The sequence below is a fragment of the Equus asinus genome, chromosome 8 (assembly GCF_041296235.1).
Source record: "Equus asinus isolate D_3611 breed Donkey chromosome 8, EquAss-T2T_v2, whole genome shotgun sequence".
NCBI classification, from domain to species: Eukaryota; Metazoa; Chordata; class Mammalia; order Perissodactyla; family Equidae; genus Equus; species Equus asinus.
The window spans coordinates 22759471-22785600 of record NC_091797.1 but is presented as its reverse complement, the minus strand read 5'-3'; the positions used below and the strand labels follow the sequence as shown (position 1 = coordinate 22785600).

General features: G+C 45.8%; 1 protein-coding gene across 21 annotated transcripts in view; it reads right to left on the bottom strand.

Annotated features, from left to right (window-relative positions):
• Positions 1–26025, bottom strand: part of TRERF1 (transcriptional regulating factor 1) — a 195017-nt gene extending 168992 nt beyond the window's left edge. For 11 of the 21 annotated variants that reach the window (XM_044776676.2, XM_044776686.2, XM_044776691.2 and 8 more), the window contains exons 1-2: positions 25464–25680; positions 24950–25034 (exon numbers count right to left, since the gene is read on the bottom strand). The gene's annotated coding sequence lies outside the window, so the exon portion shown is untranslated. Of the gene's footprint in view, positions 1–17091; positions 17141–24949; positions 25035–25307; positions 25372–25463; positions 25813–25896 lie in introns of those variants that run through there. The other 10 variants (XM_044776677.2, XM_070514941.1, XM_044776678.2 and 7 more) reach the window with 8 other exon arrangements.
• Between the last annotated feature and the right edge of the window lie 105 nt (positions 26026–26130).

Below are 26130 nucleotides of genomic sequence, written 5' to 3'. Positions count from 1 at the left end.
GACAGGCCTGGACTTGGGTCCAGTTCCAGGCTCATCCTCTTACACGCTCCATGACCCTGGGAAACCTCTTAGCCCCTTTGAACTTGAATTTCCTCATTTCTAAGATGGGAATGATAATACCTGCCTGAAAGGGTCATCGTGAGATTTAAATGAGAAAATACACAGAAAGCACTAAGCAAAGCGTCTAGCACAGTGTAAGCGCTCAATAAACAGGAAATATTATTATTAAAGGGTGGCTTGTAAGAATGGTTTTCAAACTTTTTTCACCTTATCCCTACTAAGAAATTATACTTTACACCATGACTCAGTACATAAAATAGCTATATATCCATTTAAATATATAAAACTGAACAAGTTATTTTCAAGAAACAATGCTGATACATCTGATCCAGTTAAGATTTTTCTTCCTATTTTATTCTTTCCTTTCTATTGTGTTTCATTTTTTAAATTGCTGGTCTTGATCACTAAATTGACCATACAACCCACTAATGGATTACAAACTGCAGTTGGAAAAACACTGACTTATACTAAGACCAAATATCACCTCCCGTAACTTCCCCTTTCAATTCTAGCTTCTGGAACCACACAGAACAACCCCGCTCCCCCTTCCACATGCCAAATTTTCAAGCATTTGAAGCATTCCCCGTTCTCTCAAGCCGTCACTGTATGCGATCTCGCTTCCCAATCCCCTTCGTCCGCATCCCCCTCCTCCAGAGAAGGATCCTTCCTTCCTCCGCAAGCTTTCCTCCTTCAACCACTGCTGCCCAGGCTGGCCATGCTCATCCAGCAGCTGTTCTGCTCCCCTGGGGGCCTCTATGCAGCCTCAGGTCTTGCAGCCTGACATGAGCATCTTTTGGAACCTTCCTGCCAGATGCTCTATTCATCCCCAAAGGAACTCATCTTGGTTTCTTCCAGTCCATCCCCAACTCCTTCTGAAGATGGTTCATTCATACAAAGGTATTCCCTCCACCTCCTACTCTGTCCTTCCACAAATGAGAGTAGGATGCCTCAAGGCCCATCAAGCAAGAAGAGTGAAAGTGAGGAAGAGTTTCAATATGCATATTTGAGCCTAAATCTACAACCAGAAAGTGCTCCTTTCTTACTCATCTCTGAACTAGATCTGCCTGCTAAACCTGGAACCAAACCGAGACAGCCTCATCGCCTAGCCACATCTGTCCCTTCACGGTGAAAGCAGCCCTGAGACAAGGAATCTCACACCTGGCCCTTCAGAGCTGAGATCTCCCAGTACCATCTTGCGTGCGCAGAAAGCGACAGATAGCAGATTCAGCCACAGTTTCCCATGTCCTATCTGCGTTTGTGGTCATCAAAAAAGGTGTTCGTGGTAATAAAAAAATTAAATGAAATGCACACACATGCACCTACTGTCCTTCCTCTGATGGATAACGTTTTGTAATCTGGGTTTTAAAAAAATGTTTCCACAGCAAAAACAAAGAAAGGTCTACTATGCCTTCAAAATGCAGGCTGGCTCCTGCTCGTTCCCATCTCTCTTACTGCCCTTGGGGATGGTAGCACAAGACCACATTCAGGAGAGTCTCTCTCACAGAAGGAAACTTCGTGAACCCATCACCCAACAATTATGCTTATTATACATATTTGCATCCCTAAAAAACTTAAAATTTTTGTTGACTTTAAAGTTTATTCAAAAGGTATCATGCATACTGTATGGCAGAGTGAGGGTCTTGCTTCTTTCCATTCAACCCACTAAGACTCACTCATACTGTTGCATACAGATGCTCTTCATTCACGTCGCTGCCGTGACCACAGTGCATTGACCCATTCTCCAGCTGACGAGCATTTGGGTTTCCAGTTTTTTTGCTATTATCAACAGTCTACTAGGAACATTCTTAGGACATATCTCCTGGTGCCCACGTGAATGAGTTTCTCACGATGATTACATACCTAGGAGTAGAAATGCCAGGTCACGCAATATGCACAGACAATACCACTGTTTTCCAAAGTGGCTACATCAGTTTATCCTCCTGCCAGCAGCGAATAAGAGGCCACGGGGATCTCTGTCCTCTCCAACGCTTGCTGCTGCACAGCTTCCTAACGTCTGACGATCAAACGGGGATAAAATGGAATCTCATTGTGATCTGCATTCCCTGATTACTAATGAAACTGTCTCATAAAAAGAAAGATCTTCTTTCAACCTAACGCCCTGGACTTTTCTTTCACGGCTCTTATCACGGTCTGTAATGAAACACTTGTGGGATTATTTGATTAAAGCTCATGGCCAGGCCTGTTTTCTTCACCACGGCACACTCTACACAGGCACAAAGTAGGGCCTCTGTGTGCGCACTGAATGAATGAGTGCACGAACAGCGGATTAAAGGAGAACTATGCAGTCAGTCTTCAGGCGCTGATCTGATTTTATTAAAAGCCTGGGCTCACGAGCTAGGGTCTGACTTCCCCAACCGAGTTATCAAGGCTGGTTGTGTAGCAGTGAGGGACCTCCAAACTTGTACTGAAGGGAGGGAAGGGTCCACAGAGGACAGAGCCAAGTCCACTCTCGGTCCAGGGCAATTCGTGGTGCCTCCTCATTAACAGTAATGTAAAACGACAACTACTGTTGTGAATTGTGGGCCTAACATGGTCCACACACTTCACACCAAACAGTAACAGCTATTATTTACAGAGCGTGCTTATTATAGGCCAAGCCCTGTTACATGCTTACTGGATTATTCATCTGATTCTCGTAACATCTCTGTGGAATGGATACGACAGCCCCGTTTTATAGCAAAGAAAACTGAGGCTCAGAGAGTCTAAGGAAGTGCCCAGTCACAGCACAGAAGGGGAAAACCCAGAGTCAGAATCAAACCAAAGTCAGTCTGGCCCCAGAACCCGTGCCCTTTCCAGACACCTGCGGCCAACCCTGCCCCCTGAGTGTCCTCTCTTCTCTGCATGGAGCTGCTTTTCCTCCCCACCTGCCCCTACAAAGCTCCTCGGACAAGTTTTGCTCCACAGCTCACAAAAGCTTTCACTGCACTTGGGGAGCAGTGCTCGAGTAAGAGGTCACCCTGCTGTCTGTCATTTAAACATGTGCATGACAACACACTCATCTAGTAGGTCACTGGCTGCAAGGTGCTAGGTGTCATCCAGCAGGTTGGCACGAGGACATCACCCATGCCTGGCTCTCCCAGAGTTCTGCCAAGTCAACAGTTCCCACCAGTGGAGGTTCTGCAGAAACCAGCTCCTTTTCAACTTTGAAAGGGTTTTTACTGCAACTGGAAACAAATACCTCACAAATACCTAACACACCACTGGCACATGACATGCCTTAACTCAGCAAGAAATACTATGTAGCCACTAAAATTATACAACCCAGGCTAATGCATGGAAATATGCATGTGAGATTATGTTAAGTGAAAAAAAGAAACTCAAAAATAGTGTCTGCGTGCCAAATAAAGAACACATAGTACCCCCAGAGACCAGTGAATAATATAAATAGAACTCAGTGTCCACCAGAACCTTTCTTCAGTAAAGTTACTTAGGTTTCTAATGCCCCCCAAAAGCTACTTGTCAACTATTTATAACACGGACGGTTTCAAAGCAATGCTCCTAACCGCAGCAAAGAATTATTCCCAGCAAGAATGAAAGCTCCCTGAGGGTCATGATCATGTCTGTTTTGTTCATGACTGTATCTCTAATGAAGGGGTTGAAAGGGTCAGACCAGGGGTCAGCAACTGTGGCCTGCTGCTAACTCCCACCGCCTGGTTTTGTAAATAAGGTTTGATCGGAACACAGCCACTCATCCATTTACGAGCTGTCAAGGACTGCTTTTATGCTACAGTGGCAAAGCTGAGTCCTTAGGACGGAGACATGGCCCACGAAGCTGAAAATATTTACTCTCTGGCCTTTCAGAGAAAGTTTGCCAATCCCTCATCTAATGCTTAGCCTGGCAGCTGCATATAGTAAGGATGCAATATTTATTGAATTAATTATTTCAAATAAGCCCAAATTGAGCTAATATGTAAGAACAAAGACTTAATTTATCCAGGACACATACTAATAGATGCCTAGCAAATGGGAAATACGCTCTCTTTTATATTTTGAAAAAAGGGACTCGTGACATCCTCAGCAGGAGGTGCCTCGAGCAGCTTCTTCCACAGTGGAGACAGATTCCACCAAGTCATGCACACAGTGGAGCTGCCGTGAGGGAGAAGGTAAGGGCTTGGCAGGCCATCTGAGGCCAGAAGTAGGAGTCAAGTCTGGGTAACAGGTCAAGAGGCTGTAACAACCCCCAAGAGGGGCTCAAAGCAGGATTTTGGCCTCCCTGGCCTTATATTCTAAACAACTAAGCCACAGGCCCAGAACCACTCTGGTGAAACCATTTCATTTATTTCTCATGTAACTTCTGGTCCGGACAATGCCTCAGTAAACAACTGTAGGCTCAATTATTTTCCCCTTAATTTATCAGTACATCTGCATTATAACGCAACTGCGTATTTTTAGTTCTGCAGACTTGATTATTCAGAGGCTGATCATTTGGCTGGTGGCTTTTTGAAGCTCATTATGGCCCCAGTACCAGACGACAGAAGAGAGGAAATGAAAGGAGGTGAGACTCAAATCAGTTGGTGTTGCTACTTTATTAGCAGATGAGACGCCAAGATTGGGGTGGAGGGAGTGGTAAGGGGTGAAACCCCAGGTCCTGAGAGCCAAGGCTCTCCTCAGGCATCATTTATCAGGTCCCCACATCTTATACCACTGCCCGTCGACAGCCTATCAGTAATTTTGTTATACTGGCCTGTCCCTGGAATGGTCTGAGAATATTACTCTCGAAGCTCTCTTCCTTTGTGTATATGGAAAAACCAAAAGTCAAAAGGAGATTCAGAGCTGAAGCTCTGGGGCCTGGAACAAACCCTTGGCCCGCTGAAGTCTGAGGACAGGTCTGGTCTGACTCTGAAAAGCCTGAGTATGGATTCATTTAGAGAAATGTTTTGAAAAGAATGCTGGGAGGAGTCGAAGCCACTTCCTCATCCACCCCTGCCTCCTCCTCCCTCCTTTCCACACACATTAATTATTCCCAGCAGGCCTTCCCACTTCCCAGGAACCCACAGATCCAGGAGAAGTTCAACACGCTGGCTCTGAGCCACTGAGTTACACCCAAGGTCCCCTGGTAGTGTCCTTCCTGCAGCAGAATGAGCAGTGACTGGAGATCTGACTCCAGTCCAGGCCCACAGACCCTTCAAGCTTGTCTGTACCACACTGGGCACTCCATAACTACTGTTGGGCAAATGAATGAAATTCACTCATTATTTTAAGTGAAAACCAGAAGTCACTCCCATGGAGGACCACACTCTTAATTTCCGTTGCGACATTATTCCTCCAGCTGAACCATACCAAACACACCTCACTTCTCTCTCCTCTCTTGTCTCTTCTCTCCTCTCTCCAGCTGGGCTCCTTTTTCCTTCCATCCTGAGTCCTGAGGGCTAGAGGAACCCTTCACTGCAGGAAGGGAGCGTTCTCCTCTCTGGCTGACAACAGACTCTGCTCAGATGGACCCTGGGAGTCTGGGAACCCTGCTCACCTCGACCCACAGGCTTCAGGCTGTCCTAAGCGAATCAACAACATGACAACATCAAGGAGGGGGACGGAAGAAAGCACCCGTTGCCACCTCCTCTCACCTTCCCTGGGGCCTTAGCTCTGTCAGATTTCGAAGCATAATGAGTTTTGTTTCATAACAGTCTTAAACGAACTGGAAGGGGGAAGGGGATGACAATGATAAAAATCTTAATTAAAAAAAATTCCTACAGGCAGAGATTTTCCAGATCCTAAGACGTGATGAAAGTCTCTTGAGCTGGGGGCCCTACAGAGTCCCCAAGAACCCAGCATTCAACACACATTTACTGGGTGCCTACTATGGGCCTGGCAAGATCCTGGTGCTTACGATGCTGCCGTGAACAAACACGCACAGATCCCCAGCTTCCTGGGGCTCCCATTCCAGGAGGGAGGAGGCAGGCAATAAAGATAACGAACAAGCAAACTATATGGAATGTGAAAAGGTTAAAGAGTTTCGGAAAAAAAGAAAAAGTAGAGCAGATAAAGGGGATGGGAAATTCAGGCAGAAGGCAGGGTGTCGTGTTAAATACAGGTGAGGAAATCCTCAGTGAGGAAGAGACATCTGAGGAAAGACTCGAGGAGGAGACAGGGAGCAATGTAGATGGGTATCTAGATTCTGGAAGAGCAACCCAAGCAGAGAGCACGGCCTGTGCAAAGGCACTGAGCAAGAACATGCCAGGTGTGTCCAGGGAATAGCCAGGAGGCCAGTGTGGCTAGAGCGGAGTGAGTAGAAGAGAGCCACAAAAGTCCCCCAAGGTGGGGGAGGGGGCACAGTGTCACCAGACCACTGCAAGGACTTCAGCATTCACTGACTGAGGTGGGGGCCACTGAAGGGTTGTGAGCGGGGGTGGACAGGATCCCCTCCAATTCTCTGCCACCTCATCATTCTTCCTGGCGACCTCCCTTTGATACCATTTAATAAATATGGCTCAACGGCCTCTCTCCTGCAACGCCCTCTCTCCCTAATCATTGCAAGCGATAAACTCAAACCACCCTAAGAAAATCACTTACCTCTCCCGCAAACCAGTATCAGGCCCAAAAAGGAAGGTGGGTAGGAAGATGAAAGAGGGGAAAAAGGGGTACCAGGAAAATACGACCACAAACAGAGAGGGACAGGGAGACAGCCAACGAAAAATACAGAAAGCTCCAAGGAGGGGCAGACAAAGGTCAGCAGGTTCCTGACTCTTCCTCCACTCCCTGCGGTTTATTGGGTCCAAAGCACCAGCCCTTAATCTTTTCAATCCCTGCTGCCCTGGGGCTGGCCTGAGACTCCAGTCAACGGGCAATGGGCGAGTCCTCTCTTCACACCCCTCTAACTACTCTTCATCCTGATGTTAAATGGAACTGGAGGAAGAGGGGAGAGAAAGCTTACCCTTTTACACTGCAAAGGCAGTGGCCCAGCTAACACTCACCAGTCACACCTGAGATGGAAGCAGAAATTCCACACCAGGGATCCCAACAGATTCACTACAAGCCACCAGGCCACCTTCCCTGGTCAATCTACGAAGTGGGCTGCCATCACATAGCCCAGCCCCAACAGCAATTTCTGTCCATGGCACCTCCTTTCCCAAACTGTCCCCACATTCACACACATCCCCCAGCAACCACACTGCAGAGGAAACAAATCATGCCCAATTAAGAAAAGGCCGGGGAAGCCCTCGAAGAAGCTAAAATTCGCTCAAGGTGGTATAATGTGGTAGGTAATAACATGGGCTCTAGAGCCAGAACGCATGGCTGAGCTCTGCCACTGATGAGTGCATGACCTTGACCAGGTTACCTGTATGACCTTGGGCAGGATATCTACCCTCTCATGCCTCGGATTCCTCATCTTTAAAACCAGGATCACTATTAGTCCTAGGGCTCTTAGGAGAACTAAAATTTGTATCATAAAGCATGAAAAAAATTTTCCGGCACATGGTAAGCAATATATGAATAATTTTAAAGAAAGATAAAGACTATTTTAAAAAGAAAGCTTCTTTCTGAACCATCTGAGAGAAAAAAGGACTACAGTTTTATTTTTGTACATGGCATATGCATGAAAACAATCACTAGTGGTTGATATTTTCAACTCTGATCATTCCTATTCCATACTTTTAAAATATTAATAAGATGCTTTGGCACAAAGATATTTTAGTGCAGCATTATTTACAAAAGTAAATTATGGGAAATGACCTAAGTATCTGATAACAGAAGAATGACTGGGTAGATTATAAAAGCCGTAAGAAGGGGTTTTGTGCAGATATTAAAAATTACCTAATGAGGATTTTAAAGACATGGAAAATACTTAAAATTTAGATACAAAGTTAGACTTCACTTCCAGCTGGTACGACATAACTGCTATTAAACTAAACTTCCTATATAGAACCACCATAAAAGGTAGGTAAATAAATAATAATAATAATAATAACTGTTTGCAGATATGGGAGAACAACAGGGCAGCTAGGACTCGAGGGACCAAGCTCCTAGAGGAAAGGGAAGCTCAGGGAGGTGTGTACATCAGTAGCTAATGTCTCCCCTCAGGACACTCACTGATTTGGTAAAAGGAACATTGAGGTAAAGCAGAAAGCAGCAAATTAAGGCTTGCAGAGGCTTTCTCCCTGAGCTGAGAAGACAAAAACTGGAATTCAGGGCTGTGAAGATTTCCAGGAGCTGAAAGGCCAGAATCGCAGAGAAAATGAACCACACATAAGTGAGGCCAATGTTCGACAGTCATTTCCCCTTGAGGCATTTACTGAGACATAAGCCACGTGTGGACAGGGCTAACCCCTGGGGATCCCAGCAGAAAGAAGCTGTGAAAAGACTAAAAAGTTAAGCAGAGATTTTGGGTTCACAGCAGCCAGGAAACCGAACTTGGAGATCAGGTTCTATCAAGGAGGAGGGATCCTCATAAACACCCACCCTACAAGTAAGGGTAAATCAGAAATAGACCAGTCTTACCTGGATCAAGGTGAACAACATCCAGAGCCTCTCTATTTTCCATTTAAAATGCCCAGCATCCAAACAAAAATGACCAAGCATGTCAGGAAAGAGGACCAGATCAAGAAAAAAATACCGTCATTAAAAACAATCCAGGGGCTGGCCCCGGGGCATAGTGGTTAAGTTCGTGTACTCCACTTCAGCTGCCCAGGGTTCACAGGTTCAGATCCCAGGTGTGGACCTATGCACCACTCATCAAGCCATGCTGTGGCAGCATCTCACACACAAAATAGAGGAGGATTGGCACAGAGGTTAGCTCAGGGTCAACCTTCTTCAAGCAAAAAGAGGAAGATTGGCAATGAATGTTAGCTCAGGGCCAATCTCCCTCATACACACAAACAAATTTATTAAAAATAAAAATATATAAATATATAGATTTTTAATATTTTAATTATATAAATATTACTGCATATTATTTATATATAATAGAAACATATAAATAAAAGTTTACAAACAATAGAAACAAATTAAGAATTGACTAGATGTGTCTGACAGCAAACAAGAAACAGGAGAAGAGATGTTTGGCAAACTGGAAGACAGGCCAGTAGAAAAAATATTCATATTAAAGCCCAGAAAATACAAAAACGAGCTTCAGGGCATGTAGGATACCATGAAAGGGTCTAACATATGTGCAGGAATCTAAGGAAAGGAGAGAAAGAATGGGGAAAACGCAATATTGAAGAGAATTGCTCAAGAATGTTTTTTTCAGTGAGGAATATTGGCCCTGAGCTGAGCTGACGTCTGTTGCCAAGCTTCCTCATTTTTTTTTTTTTTTTTTGCTTGAGGAAGGTTGACCTGAGCTAACATCTGTGCCAATATGCTACTTTCAAAAGAAGCACAAAAAACTGACAGTTGACTTTTTAACAGAAATAAAGGAAGCCAGAAGACAATGAGATGGTATCCCTATAAGAAAAAAAAAAAAGACAAGCTAGAATTCTATACCCAGTGAAAATATCCTCCAAATATGAAGGTGAAAAGACATTTTCAGACAAAAAAATCTGAGTGAATTGTGACATCAGCAGACACCCTCCACTACACACAGACACACACACACACACGCACGCACAAACTAAGGTGATTCTTCAGACAGAAGGAAATTAATCTGAGAGAGGAACATGAGCATGGCTATACAAGAAGAAATGAAGAACACCAAAACGAGTAAATATGTGGATTAATCTAAATTATTATTGACTTTTTAGAACAATGTCTTATGGGATTTAATATACTGAGAGAGATTTAAAATCAGTTTTAATATATTGAGAGACAATTAAAATCACAACAATCAAGCTGGCCCTGATGGCCTCTGGTTAACGTTTGCTATGCTCCACTTCAGCAGCCCGAGTTCAGTTCCCGGGCACGGAACCACAGCACGACAGACACCGCGTCTGTCAGCAGCCAGGCTGTGGTGGCAGCTCACAGAGAAGAACTAGAAGGACCTACAACTAGAAGATACGACTATGTACTGGGGCTTTGGGGAGGGGAAAAATAAAATAAAGAGAGGAAGATTGGCAACACATGTTAGCTCAGGGCAAATCTTTCTCAGTGAAAAAAAAAATCACAATAAGACCCTAAAAAGCATAAAGGAGGGAAAAGGAAGCCAAGTGTTGTAAGTAGCTTCCACCATCCAGGAAATGGTTAAAGTATTAATTTAGGGTCAGCTCTAAAAAAAATACAAAATCACACACAGAAAGCGTCCAACTACACAAAGATATAGATATTTTAAAAATACTAGAGGGGCCAGCCCGGTGGCACAGTGGTTAAGTTCTCACGTTCCGCTTCAGCAGCCTGAGGTTTGCTGGTTCGGATCCCGGGTGCGGACATGGCACGGTGTGGCAAGCCATGCTGTGGTAGGCAGCCCACATACAAAGTAGAGGAAGATGGGCACGGACGTTAGCTCAGGGCCAGTCTTCCTCAGCAAAAAGAGGAGGATTGGCAGCAGATGTTAGCTCAGGGCTAATCTTCCTCAAAAAAAAAAAAAAAAACATACTAGAAAGAACCACATCATTTTTTAAAACAGAGGTTCTATCTAGATGATGGAACAATGACTGGTTTTCATTTTCTTTCTATTTCTCAGCATTTTTGGTAGAACAACTTTTTTCTCAACATTTAGTTTCACATAAAACTAGTATAGTATTTTCTTATACTTCTGAGAGGTGAAAGTAGCCTTCCTTTTCTTATAAAGCTTCCAAAAGAACAAATTCCTAGAAAACTACACAGAGACCCTAAAGTTCTGCCATCAATTATTAGCAACATTTACTCGTATGAGTGAAGGATGCTGTTTCTCCGCCGATACAGACCAGACATCTGACACATCCTGTGCCCTGGGCATGGAATGACCGCTCACTCACTTTGTGTTGGGTGAGAGAGAAGCACTCACAAAGTCTTCTCTAGATAGCATGAGGAAATGCAGCTCGGCAGAAATAATCACTTTTGATGGTAATTCAGGTCATCTGCATAGTCTTTCCACAATAGAAATCCAAAGAGCTCAGTGAATTAACAAATAACGGTCATCATGCAAGAGACATCTATACTTTACCTTGAAGCAAGGAGAAATTGAGCTCCAGAGAAGTAATGTATATTGTTTAGAGGATAATCCACGCTACAAAAGAATAAACATTTTTTGAAAAACAATAATATTAGAGCTGATGAAGTGAGGCGGGTACTCTCAGATGCTGGTAGTGAGAATGAAAATTAACTTTAAACTTTTGTCAAGAAGATTTAGGAAGTAGTATTGAAAACCTTAAAAGCACCTGCCTTCTCTAACAGAGCAAGTCTCCTTTCCAGGAAGTTATCCGAAGGAAATAATTTGAGCCGTGATCAAAGATTTATGTACAAGGATGTTCATCAAAGCATTACTTGTAATAGCCAAAAATGATAAATAAGATAAATTTCTAATAATAGGGACCAGATAAATAAATGATGGGCCCCAGTGCCTGTATACAGTAGGTACTCCACAAATATTTGCTGAACAGAGAATCCATAGGAGAGGATACTGAACAACTACTTAAAAAAAAGTTTCCAAAGAATATTTAAAGAGCAAGATATTCCAGCACATTCAAAACAACCCCAACACTATTGTAAAGCAGAGTATCATAGCTAATGTTTATTGAGAATTTACTATCTGCCAGGCACAGCCCCAAAGGTTTTACGTGAATTATCTCTTTTCATCTCACCCCGCACCACAGGTCACTGTTGTTATTTCTAGTGAGGGAAGGATCCTGGCTTCAAACCCAGGCAGTCCGACTCCAGAGTTTATAACCTTAATCACCACACGATACTGCCTGGAAAAAATACTGGAAGGAAATTATTTAAATGCTAACAGGAAGAAATTAAAGGCAGTTTTAATTTCCTCCCTTATACCTATCAATATTTTTCAAATTTTCTGTAGTCACCACATACTATTTGTAGTCTCCCTCCCCAAAAAGAAAGATTTATGAATTTTCACTTGCCATTTATACAATTTCAGTGAAAAAGTCTTAGCTCTAATGAAGTTTTGAATCATCTCTTCTCCAGGTCTTAAAAGCAGGAGAACACTGTGTAAATCTGAGCCATGACATTCTGGCCATGAAAGGGGACGGGCCAAGAGTCCGCTCAACAGACTACGGAGTCCACGACTTCCATTCCACAAATACATGCCACCATCTAGCCTACAAGGTGCTGATTTTTACATATATTCTGCCATTAATCTTTCCAATGACTCACGCAAGTAGATGTGGCCATCCCAGGAAATGGAGGTTTAGGAAGGTGAACTGACTTTCCCAAGGTCATGCAGGGCATGCCAGCTGTAGTTAAAGGTCAGCCCAGACACCAAATGTTCCCCCAAATCATGTTGACCAATCGGGGTGGATCTAAGAGCACGCTCAGGCCCAAGCACTTCTGAAAGTTAACAATGGAGATCTGTGTGACCCCCACACACATCATGCCCACAGTCCACACACAGCACTGGGACCCGACCCTCATAGAGCTTCGCCCCTTCAGAAAACAATTATGTCCAAGAGTAAAGAGACTATGGCTTTATGTTTCTCAAACCACTTCCGCATCTTTTATCTCTTTTGACTCTCAAAATAAACCTTTTCAGCCAGTAAAGCAAAGGTGGTGAGAATAAAGAAAATGAGACTCTGTGAGTTGGACTGCTGTCCAAGAAAACCCCCAGAGGGTCGGGGTAATGCCCCTTCCACCATTTACTATAATCGTATTTCTGAATAAAACACAGGTCACGCTGACTGGTGAGGCTAAAGGATAAGGAAGCGGGAAAAGCACCTGCCTTTAGTCCCCCAGGTCTGGGGTCCTGGGTTTGAATCCCTGCTCTGCAACTGACCAGCCCTGAGACCTTGAGCAAGCCTCTTCATCCCTCTGTGCCTCCATTTCCTCACCTGTAAGACCGAGATAATAATGCCTTCCCCACACGGTGGGTTTGAGGATGAAATGAGGAAATATATTGTAAAGCGATGGCATGCATCTGCACCTAGTAGGTAGCTGTTATATTCTGAAATGTATCCTATCGCCCCATGTGCACCGTGTGAGGTCACCACGGCCAGAGCACAGTGCCTCAACTTCCTAAAGAAAATACTCCTCTTAAGCGTCTCTAGATTCCACCCTCCTGGCTTCTCCTAACTACCCCAGAGACTAGATTGAGCTCAGTTATTTCCCAAACTCCTTTTCAAAACTCTCTACAAGCTTCTTAAACTTAGGCCCCCAAAAGTGTCCTCAGAGAAGAATCTGGCACAGGCTGACGAAGACAGAAGGCTGAAAGCCCAGCCCCTGTGTTCTGAGCTTCTGATTCGACCATAAGGGTTTAGACATGGGATGACATAGACAAAGATGTATGCTGAAGGGAAACGAACAGGTGAGCACAGGGTGGGAGGGGAGGGGGAAAGAGGGCAGCCACCAACAAAGTAGAGATGGGAAAAGGAGAGTTACAGAGTGCGTGGCCTGGGGCCTCAGCCAGGAAAGGGGTTGAAGTGAAAGGGAATTCTTCCTCAGTTTTCCTTAGAAACTGAAAAGAGGGGCCAGCCCGGTGGCAGAGTGGTTAAGTTCGCGCGCTCTGCGTCACCAGCCTGGGGTTTCGCTGGTTCGGATCCTGGGTGCGGACATGGCACCGCTTGTCAGGCTGTGTTGAGGCGGCGTCCCACATGCCACAACTGGAGGACCCACAACTAAAAAATATACAACTATTATGTACTGGGGGATTTGGGGAGAAAAAGCAGAAAAGGAAAAAAAAGAAGACTGGTAACAGTTGTTAGCTCAGGTGCCAATCTTTAAAAAAAAAAAAAGAAAGAATCCGAAAAGAGTCTCCAAAATGGACAGAGAAATGGTAGGAGGCCCTGACTTGGAAAGCTGGTGATGCTACTCTTTCAACATCACCGCCACAGCCTAAGAGTCCAGATCCTCAGCTCTCCTGCCCCGATGTTTCCAACTCTTTCCTATCTGATCTCTTGGCCTGATCCAGCCTGTCCTCCACACCTCTCAGAGGGATCTTTCTAATACATAAATCTGATTTGGCTGATTCTCCCACACAGCCTTCCTCATTCCAAACCCTTCAGTGACGCCCCACCGCCTACAGGGTCAAGGCCAAGCTTCACGAGATGGCACCAGGTTCTCCTGGCCCAATGCCTGCTTACCTCTCCAGCCTCATCACCTGCAACTGTCACTGAGAACGGAACCGCCTATGTACCAGACCTCGGCTAGGTGCTGGGGACACAATGATAAACAAGACATGGCACAAGGATGAACAAGACCCAGCTCATGCCCTTAAGAAGCTGAAAGTCCTGTGGGGGAGACACACAGAAAAGGATCGTTGCAATCCAGACAGACAGTGGGATGGAAGCCCAGCTTGGGGTATTTGGGGAAAACCTCTGGAGGAAGTAGGAGTGAGCCAGGTGAGAGACAGAGGAGGAAACATCCCACGCAGAAGAAACCTCAGGGCAAAGTTCGTGAGCAGCGCTATCTAACAGAACTTTCTGCACTAATGGAAACATTCTGTATCTACGCTCTCCAGTATGGCAGCCGCTAGCCACACGTGGCTATTGAGCACTTGACATGTGGCTAGTACAACTGGGGAACTGAATTGTTAATTTTACTTAGTTTTTAATTAACTTACATTGAAATAGCCATGTGTGGTAAATGGCTACCATATTGCACAGCACAGTCCTAGAGCACTGAACTGAAGGTGATGGAAAATGAAGTTAGACGGGTGAGGCTTGAAGCGATGTTTCTGTAAGGCCAGACTCTACGTGGCTTCCCATACTCACCATGCTATGTCATGCTTGTCTACCTGGCAAGCCCCTGCCAAACCCGCACAACCCCAGCCATGTGCCACCTCTCTCTGAAGACTCTCCTGGCTGCTCTACGCTTAGCAAATCCCTCCCCTTACTACTTCTGAAATGTTCTGAAATGTCTTTTCGCAGGCAGGTATCTCCATGTATCATATTATACGTCCTCCTAACAGTCCTCCATTAGACTCTGAGCTCCCTCTCTTATTTGTCCTGGCACTTCCAGCCACTGGTACAGTCCTAGCACACGGGAGGCACTCAGTAAATGCTGGATGAACAAGTTGTCAGCAAAGTCACTAGAGCCTGGCGGGGATGGGGAGCGCACACTCACCTCTTCTAACAAAGATGCCAGCCCCTAACCTTGCTCTTCCTTAGAATGACAGCTCTGTCCAGGGGTTCAGGAAAGGTTCTCATGACCATCCTGAGCAGTCTACCCATAACTGTCAACGGCAGGCCTTGCGGTGGTTCTATTTTGCCCAGGTTCCTAGAATCTGGAGGTCTGTACAGGGAAAGTGACTAGACAGTTTTTAAAGGCCGCACAGCCTAATGATTAGGAGCCAGTCTTTGGAGTCAGTCCTGGGTCTGCAGACCAGGTTGGCAACTTAGCACCCGTGTGTCCTTAAGCAAGGGGCTGAAATGCCCCCAGCCTCAGTGTCCTCGAGTGTCAAGTGGGCCTCACACCTCCCTCATATATTTGCTGTGAGGATGAAATGACTAACACGTGCACGAGGCCAGGCACACAGTAAGCTCTCCATAAACAGCAGCTACTACTACCAAGTGATTTGGAACCCTCATTCGGATACCCCACAGCATATGCAAATTCCCGAGGCCCAGAGCAAGCTCTTCTTGGTGCTCTCTGGGACGCAAGTGATATAATCCAATCTCTGACTCATCATGTGTTGCCAAAAATCTCCTCAAGTCCCTGAGAGAAAATTTATTTTAATTCTCTCTAACTTTAAAACTGAAACAGTTCTTACAGCATTTTGGGGTGAGGATGGAGGCCATGGAATCCAACAAGCAGCTTTTGAAACGTTACAAACTGATCAGAGAAAGAAAGGAGAAGGCAGCTGGAGGGGGCGAGAAGGGGGGCTGGAGACAATCCCCTGAGTTTCTGCTATTATTGAATACCCCAACTCTCAAAGTAGCCCGGCCGCCCCCTCCTCCACGTGGGCTAAGCTCTGTTAATGAGAATGCGGAGTTCTGCCTACATTACCACAATAATGATTTCCCCCTTGCATTTTTACACGCCTGCTGCTTTATCATAGCAGAAGTAGACATATATTTTCAATAAATCCCTTCTCTCCTTCCTCCTCGCCAACTCCAGCTCTCCCAGTTAACGCTGCTCCCTTCGCGCCCTCCCCCAGCACAATCCCAACCCTGGAGCACAATGAGTGCCACTAATCAAAACAGAAAGAAAAAGAAAAATGGAAAAATCACAGCTGCTGAAAAACAGCATTCGCTACAAGTCAAAGCCCTCCACATTTTTTTCTGCACGCAGCATTTACTTCTTCAAGGACACACCACCCCTCCCCTATCAGAAATCTTACGTAGAGTTGCTCAAAGGGGAGGGAGGAGGGGGCGGGGAAGAAATCCAATATTCACTCTCCTTCCTATTTTGACTAAGCCAGCACAGACAGAAATATAGATAAGGCCTTGAAGAACTGATTTAACAAAATGTCACTTATTAAAAGGGATGGGGGATGGGGCCACATTTGCATTTGAGAGCTCAGTTAAACCACCCCAGCTAAAGGCTACCAGATGAGGGGAAAGGAAACATTTCTCTAGTCTGGTCTCCTTCAGCGGCTGTAAGAACTGACCCTGGTGCCAGAGAGGCCTGGATTGCTCCCTCCAACAAGAACCAATGGGGAGAAAACCAGAGGCAAGACAAAAACAAAAAAGCAGCTGATTCTTCAAGAAGTAAGCACTCATACTGCACAACTAGTGCCGGCCTCTTGCTAGGCACTGGGGGTACAAAAATGAGTGAGGACCCAGTTCTGCCCTCCCCAGGGCAGTCTACAAGGGGGGAAAGACACGCCCAGTGGTAAGAATGACAGCAGCACCCTATGAGCCAAGGGCTGCAGGAGCCCACGTGCCCCCCTCTACAGCCCACCCCACAGCCCCACTACAGCACACGACCAGGCACACAGAGCCCTCAGGAAAGACTTTAGGACTGAGCGTCTGCACGGTGAAACTTTGAATTCCATACCCGTTTCTAAAGAAATTCAAACTCTTCAAAAGGAAAGAGGTCTCTACAAGTCCTTACCTACTGTGGCTCCCCGTGAAAACCCGTCGGCTCACGTGTGTTCACGCAACTGAAAAAGAAAAGTGAACAAGCCCCAATACTTGAGAATCAGCCTCATTACTGGTATCCTTGAGTGGAATTTTAAGGGATTTTGATATCTCCCCTTGTGATGACAACAGAGGGAACTCAAAGGACATTCCTATTAAAACTCCTTGGACATTAACTCCATCTTTCTTTTCCTTTTTAAAAAATCTTTCAAAGAAGTTAGATTGGAGGCGATTTCCCAAAGACAAGGAGAGGTCCTCAGGGCAGCCTCTCCGTATGACAAAGACTCCTAGGGGTCCTCAGGAAGCATTCCTGGGGAGCAAACTGCTCAGGGCCCCGTGTGTCCAAAGCAGGAGCCCAGAGACCAAAGGCCACACTATCCAGGTTCCTCCACTGGGGGGCCCCACAGAAGGGACAGGGCCGAGAGAAGGAGGCTGATGGAGAAGAGCCACTCAACTGGTTAAAAATCAAGTTTTGGCTTTAATTATAAGGCAGCCTGAAAGCTGTATACTCCAGAATGAGCCAAATGATTCAAGTTTTTAAAAAATGTAATGCCCAAAACATGCTTAAATCATCTAAGTATTTCCAACTAAGGTCATTGGAGTTCTAAGTCCAAAAGTCCCAAAGGATCTTCTTTGTTTCCATGATTCTTTGCATGTATTCTATACCACATTCTTATTTAACACTGTACAGCATTATCTATTTGAGAGCACACAAAATTTGGAGACCATTCAAATTCAGGCATTAAACCAGGGTTTTGGATGCTGGCTGGACATGTGATTCTGGGTTAATCACTTATTTATATTTTTTCAATTTTAATTCTTGAGACTCACTTTCCTCAGCTGTACGCTGAAAATAACATCTACCTCCTAAGGCTGTGACAAGACACAGATAACTAAGACACACAAAAGAGGCTTCAGACCTATAAAATGCCAAGTAAACTCTGGTTATTTCAATGATGGTCTCCATTTCCTCTCTCTGATTCTTCGTTGATTAGTTTCTCCTCTCTATGAAACCAAATCGATACCAGTTCCACAGATCTCTCAAAACTGACAACACATATTTATTATACAAATACAAGAAGTCCAAGTCCCATTTTCCACACGTGTGCAAAATCTTCTAACTGCTAAAGATACCCGACGGGTACAAGGCTGTTCTTAATACTAGTCTGTCTACTTTTGTGTATGTTTAAAGTTTTTTCATCATAAAAACGAATTTGCAAATAAATAAATAAAGCCTCACCCTCTTAGGCAGAGGCCAGGGATCCAACTAGTGAAAAGCACCAGATTTTTTTTTTAAGTGGAAATGACTTGCCAGCATACATGGTAAGACTAAGGGCTAAGGACTGGTTTTTGGTAGACTCAGCTTTATAGAATAGTCCTCATTTGCAAAACAAACGCTGAATGCAAATGAACACTGCTATCACCATCGACCACAGTCGGGTTTCTTGGGTAGGTTCAAGGTTGCCCTGCACCAGCTTCACAAACCAAGTTCGTCTGGCCCTTTGGGGTGGGCAGATCTCAGATTCTATATATGGAGTCAGAGTTTGAACCTGTATTGATTGGCATTTCACAGGCGGCATTTCTGACACCAGCGTCCCGACAGTAAGAGCAGTTTCGATATTAAGAGCAGTTTCACTAAAGGGATCACAGAGGACTTGAAAACCCCAAATAGAAAGTGGCGACAAGGAGGGAGAAGAGTGGGAGTGGACAGGGTGAATGGAGTTTTTATAGTAGAAGCTTTGGGAAATTAAGGGAAGTGTTTCATTGGTTGTCAGGTTTTATATCTGAAAAGGAGATCCGGCTGAAGATCCATTCACCTGGCTGCTGCCTGTGCACGATGCCTCTCACAGTCACATAGCACCTTCCGTCCATTATCTGATCCTGTCCTCACAACTCTAAGAGGAGAGGCAACAGATGGTATGATCCTCTTTTTACAGATGCCAAGACAGACTCAGAGGCTGACTGGTCCAGGGCCATTCAACACAGCTGCACCCCAACCCAGGGCTTCTACTGTCTCCTCACCCACTGACCACCCCTACAGACTCCATGGTTGGGAGCCACCAAGGCTGGCAGTCCATGGCATATTTTTGTGAAAGGTAGCCTAAAGGAGAGGCAGCCTTTTGCCTTTTTGTTTGTTTGTTTGTAGCTTCTTGCTCAAAACATAGAACGCAGTGCCCACCAAGTTTTGAACAGGGCTGCAAATCACTCGTCTTTTTCCAATCATAGTTTTCAAATAAATCTAATGCAAGACCCAAATTACTTCAACTGAAGACTCCTCCCCAAGCAAAAGAATCCATTCTTTCCTCTGTACCGCTCTCTAATGCAGTCAAATGTTCAGAAAAACGCAGTACAATTTTCTGATGCAGTCTTAACCCTTGCAGTCTTTAGTTGGTGGCAAGTCCTGTGCCCAAAACCCTTCCCGAGGACAGGGTGGCCTCAGCCTGAAGAGACAGAGCACCCAGCCACAGATCCCTCACCTGTACCTTAACTGGTGATGGAGGAAGTATCCCCGCCCCAGCCAAGGCCAGATCCTCCCCGCAGACCTCCTCAAGGGCTTTTGCTCAGCTGACCAATCCGTTGGGCCTGATCACTGATTCCCTCTCCGCTGGTCTTCCCCATCAGCACACACATGTACCACCCACACCCCTCAGAAGACCGGTCCCCTCACGCACATGTCCTTCCAGCTCCCACTCTGTTTCTCTACCCCTTTTCATGGTCAAATGTTGCCAAAAAGTTGTCTACACATGATATTACCAGTTCCTCACCTCCGAGTCTCCTCCCAACCTCCTCCAATCTTGCTCCTACCCAATCCATTGCCCCACTGAAACACTTCTTTGCAACGTCGCCAGTGGCTTCCATTTTGTCAAATCCAACGGTGACTTTTCTGGCCTTATCAACCTCATGAAACATTTAACATACACACGCCCCAACACATACACACTGCCTGTTCTTCTCTCTCTACAGGCTCCTTGAGGCATCTCATCCAGTCTCCTGGATTTAAATACCATCCCACAGCTGATGGGTCCCACATTTTTTCTCTCTTGCCTGGCCACTCCCCTGGTGCTGGATGCTACACCAGAATGCCTGCTTACGTCTCCACCCTGAGTCTAACACGTATCTCAAACTCAGCGGTGCCCAAACTAAAAGAGCTTGATTCTGCTCCCCTCCTTCTTGACCATCTCAGCAAATAGCACCACCCATCCACCTAACTACTCACGCCAGAAATCCTAGATTCCTCCTCCCCACCCCCCACCCAATCCAATCCATCAGCAAGTCCTGCCCATTCTACCTCTAATGCGCATCTCACACCCACCTGCTCCCCTCCATTTACCTCCTGTGACCCCCTCCCCGGCCTGCTCCAACTGCCTCTTTACTATGCTCCCCAATTCCACTCATGCCCCTCTCCACCAATGCAATCCCCTTTAAACATGAGTTAGGGAGTGTCACTTCCTACTGCAAACCTTCATTGGCTTCCCACTACACTTCAGACGAAACTCAAACCTTGTGAAGGCCCCAGAGCCCTGTAGGATCATCTCATGCTGCCCTCGCTCCCTCCCCTGCGTCCAACTGTACCTCTTTTTAGTTCTCCTCAAAGCCACAGTCCTTCCGCACAGGCTCCCCTCTGCCTGGTGCTCTCTGTTTCCCCCATCCCCAATCCCCAGAGACGCTTTTCTGGGCTACTTTCTCTAAGTAAGTCTAGGTCACTACTCCCCACGGTTTCATCAGAGCATTTACGACATTTTGCAATATTTATTTCTTTGCACATCTGCCTCTTCTCTGGACTGTAGGCTACGGGGGTGGGGGGAGGGGGTAGACGGAGATGATTATATCTCTTTTAATGATCAACATATTCCCAGAGCCTTAACACAGTGCCTAGCAAACAGTAGGTGCTCAATAAGTAACTGCCGAATATACGAATGAATAAACCAGATCCAGGTACAGTATGAAGAGAAGTGTTACCTTCTATGAGCCCAGAGTTATCCCGGCCATTCAGGCACACAGGTTCTTTGTCCCCTTCCTCTCTATCAAAAAAATATTCTACAGTTGCTGAAACAAGAGCCCAACAGCTCAGTATATCCCACCCATCCCCAGTTTGTTGTCTTCCATGAGGAAAAAGCAAAAATCACCCGTTGTCTCAACAAACCCAAATTAAGCACAAGACCCTACAAGCAGCTGCCCTGAGAACTTAAAAATTCTTAGAAAATGTCACAGGGATTTTTGTTGCGTATTTTCTTTAACCCAGGAGAAAAGACTCATTAAGAGAACCACAGGATCAAAATCATGTTACCATGTCTATATAATTCCTTAAAATGCCACAGTACCCTTGTCGAAATGCACGCCGATAACTGGAATCCAACTGCTCTTATCTCTCTCTCCTTTCAAAAGCAATCCACTAGGTTTTAGTTTCCCCTTTATTTCATTGGTTCCCCTCCATCGTGTAAATTCAGAAATATTATTAATCCACAAGATCCCAGCTGATTCTAATCCTCCCTAATCACACAGTTTTATGAGGTCAGAAATAAAAGAGCTGAATTCAAGTGCCCTAGAGCAGGACAATCAGCACCCATTTGTACTGCCTGGGGTTGGAGCCACCTGTCTGGATCCCTACTCTTCGTGTCAATGTTCAAGGTCCATAAAAACATCAAGAGCTTTTCCCCAAAAAATGCCCATGGTGAAACAGACGACAGCCCGGAAGTGAGAGTAATACAACAGCATTATTATGAACCCTATCACAAATATACCACCAAATCCCAATTACCCACATGCGAATCCTCCACAGAAAGTGGGTAAAGCCTCGCTGGGCTTTCTCAAATCCCACTCCTCCCCAAGATGACCTCCTCCGGCTGCCTGGGAACAACAGCTCAATTAACCTTAGATTTGACCAAGCATAATTAGACAGGTGAACCAGCTGGCTGGAGGGGAAACTTCCAAGATGAACTGAAATTCTTTTTGGAGGCTGGAATTATATGCCCCAGTCTCTATGAGCACATATAACTGAGAATCAGTCCCGCATTTTTTTTTTTTTTCCAAGATGGTGGCAGACTTTCATAAGTATTTCCTTGCATTGGATGGTCAGGATTACCGAGCCACTCAAGAGTCATTTTTGGAATGTCAAGGTACAAATCCACCCTCTCCATGAGAAGACAAAAACAGAAGTTAATCAACTCGCCCAAGTCCATGAAGCAATTTGGCCGTTGGCCCAGGAAGAGACTGTCGAGATCTCTTGAGACCTCTCTCGAGACCTCTCTCCACAAGACCGAGTCACAGAATTTCAGAGACAGACAGAACTCATGGATCAAACCATGCGTTTTTAAGAGAAAAACTTAACTACTCAAACTTAAAAGCCTCAAAATGGCTAGAAACTGGTACTCTTCCCACTTTTCTTTTCAGTGACTTTCCCCCCTGCCTTGAGAATCAAACTACCTTAAAAGTTCTTTCTCACTTTACAAATGCTGTAAACTGAGCCAACTACTGAACACAAGACAATTTTAACGCTTTGATTAATCAACTTCCTGGATAATCCTTATACTTTCAAAAAAACTGATGCTTTTGATATTATGTCCAACCCACACATCAATGGAAGAGAAAACATTATAAATAAGCTTTGTTTTTGTGACCACACATTTTATTATATAAGCAGCAAAAAACACAACAGTCTCTCTTTTACAATTAAAACTCCTACTTTAACAAAACCACAGGCCCAAGCCGGTTAAAGGAGGCTAAACTGAGTACTTTCCACACAGTTCATACAACAACCGTTTTCACAGTAAGCTCACATAAATGCTATGTGATATTAACACATGCCTGCTATGTGGAAGCCTGTTTACCAAGCTGTGAAAAGACCCATGTTTACTACAGAACCTGCAAAATTAATCTTCTAATGTCCATAAAGCAGAAGGGAAATGCACTTTTTTGAGATATCAAGCTGGCTTCTAAACAATCCTTTGGCGAAAATGGACATGCCTAAAAGGGCGGGGCTCAAAGAGGTGTGTCACTCCCAGTATCAATTCCTATCAATCAAATCCTGACAATCACCACAATATTTTAAAAAGAATGAATTATGATTCATGGGCCTTCAAACCTTTATTACCACAAGAACATTCTCAGCAGAGGAGGGAAAAAAAAGCTACTGTGACTTGATTAATGGCCAAAGCAAGACAATAAAATAAATCTCATAAATAAAAGAAGAAAACCTGAATGACTCCTCCTGGCTTCAAGGGTAGCCCTGTAAATAATTCTACTATCCTGGGATAAACACACATAAAGATTTTGTTTACCCTCCCAGCATATACACCCACCAGACCCAGATTTTCAGCAGGAGAAAAATAGCTAATTTTTTAACGAATGCCTACTTAGGAACATTTGATAAGTGGCAATAAGATTTAATTCCCAACTAACAACTCTCAAGCTGCCAAATATCAAATTCTCAATCTGGAAATCTGATGACAGGAAGGAAAGAAAACAAGCACTGTCCATCAGTCACATGTAGTGAGATCTTTTTTTTAAAACCCTCTTTTTCCCCTGCTAGAATTGAGCCTGTCTACGGAACTGCAGAAAGCTTAACCAACTTTAGTTAACCACACACCTAGTGTTTACTCCCTGACCCTACTAAACATGTCTAGGTTTGAATCCCTGATGCTAAAATTATCCTGGCAAAGTTAAAGCTCCCAGCATAATCAAGATACCTGACAGCCAAGACCTACAACTCATCTGCAGAAACCAGCAGTAGGCTGAGGACCAGGGAAAGAGAGGCGAGGAGAAGCAAAGACTGCTGGTTAACTAGTTAAGTACTGAGTACTTATGCTCCTTCTCCTTCCAGGGGGCATCGAAACCACATTTTCCATGTGCTTTCTTGAAACAGTAAATGATGCAGACTTGAAACAGTAAATGATGCAGAAGGCGGGTACCAACCGGGACAACTAAAACTCCTTTCTTAAAGCTCTGCTCCACGGCCTGCTCAAAAGTGCACCCAGCCGGCTTTCAGGAGACATTTTTTAAGGGACTCTTCAGCCATCCCCGGATCTGTCATTCCTAAGCATCACTTCCATGCACTTCACAAGACAGCCCAGGCCATGCTGTTTGCAACCCGCTACAACACGTTCACCTGCCAAAGCTGCCTCTAGTACGGGGAAGTTTCCACGAAGCTGGCTCTAACAGGCCAGTCGACGACACACGGAGGAACCAGAAATCATTTTCTTTTAACCTAAGGATGGCAGGCGCACATGCTCCAGCCCAGCGCTGGCCAGGTGTTCTAGGCCTCCGCCAGTGAATGGGTGGTTTTGTGTTGTTTTTAAATATCTCTTTCTTCAGACCACCAGCAGCAACCCCCCAGTCTCACAAACTGAAGTTGGGGAGTGAAGGGGCAGGTTTACCCCCTTACACATTTCTCCCATCTGGGTGGCCACTTTAACTTCTGGGGACTACCCAACCCCCAAAGAGCCCACAGGCGCATATATACACACATATGCATCATGTCAAAAACCCCACAAGGCACATCCCTGGGGTCCTGCGGTTTCTTGGCTGGAAGAATGAAGGCTTTATAACATCACAACCTTCAATTGCAAGCCCCACCACCACCACCCTTCAAGCCGGCGCTGCCAATTATAGCGCCCACCTCACCCCTCCCCCTTTGCTGGGATGCTGTGCAGCCCAGAGAGGGAAGAAGGAAGGGAAGCAGAGAGAAGGCCCTGCTAACATACTGAAAGTCAAGAAGTGGGGGGAGACTTTTCCTTCTCTGTTCCCCCACTTTTTCCCTCCCCCTCCCCCGTCTTCTCACGGAGCATCCCCCAACTAATTTTTTAAAAATGAAACTTAATAAGCTTCTTGCCTACCTTGGCTGTTTCTGCAACAAGTGCATGGGCAATCCGACAAGAAGACCAGTCTCCGCTTGGGGGGTGAGATGGGGGGCGAGCAGAGCTGATGGAGTAATTTCAATATTAATTTATGTCAGAGCCGCCTTCTCGAAGCGCTACTCACTTACAGTACTGCCCTCAGCCTGTAAACAAATATCGCTCCGCCAGGAAACATACTCCCCAGATGCTAGCCCCTCTCCCCAGCAGGGAACCTGGCCCTTTGCCCCCCCCCCCGCCCCCTCCACCCAACAGCGTGCTCCCCTACGCCGGGTAGGAAGCTCCGGGTTTCCAAAGCACCAACCCACCGCCTCCGCCACCACCCTAGCAAGAAACTTACTCGGTCCGTCTACGCCTCCACCCTCCCTCCAGGAAATCTACTCTCCATATGCATTCAACCTCCCCGCAGGAAATCTGCTCCCCCCTCCCCCTCTTCTATATACATGCACCCCTCCCTCTCCTCCTCCCCTCACGCCCTCCCCGGCCAGAAACTTACTAGCGAGCAAGCGTGCAGGCTCTCCTGATCCTGGAAACTTACTCCCAGATATAGCGCCCGCCAGCCCCCTTTCCCGGCCCTGCTCCCCTTCCTGCCCTCCGCCGCAAGCAACTCCAAACTCTCCGCATCCAGCCACTCTCCCTCCCCGGTGGAAATTTGCAGCGCGGGGCCGCGCGCGTGCATCCACCCTCCCCTTCAGGAAACTTACTCCCCATCTGCATGCACCGCCTCTCAGCCATCGCTTAGAGGGAAGGGGGTGTGCTAGGGAGACAGAAATACATATGTATCTCTCGCCCCTCCCCCGGCCGCAGCCCACTCCGGGCCGAGCCGCGGTAACCTGGCCTTACCTTTTGCATTGCTCCCCACCCTCGCCCCCTCCCTTAGCCCTCCTTATCCGCTCCCCGGCGCCCCCCTTTTTTCACCCATTACCCACCCCTAGCAACCGTTCCCAAGCTCCTCTCGGCCTTTTTTTTTTTTAATCCAGGATGCAAATTCCTCCCCTGTCAGCAAATCGACTGTCAAATTATTTTCTTGCAAAAGGAGAAAGGCGGGGTGGTGGGGGGGGAGCAGAAGCAAAAAGAGGGGGAGGGCGGGGGAAGGGAGAGAGAGGGACAGAGGAGGGGAGAGATATCCCTCCGCAGAGCTGGGTCTGGCGGGGAAGCAGGAA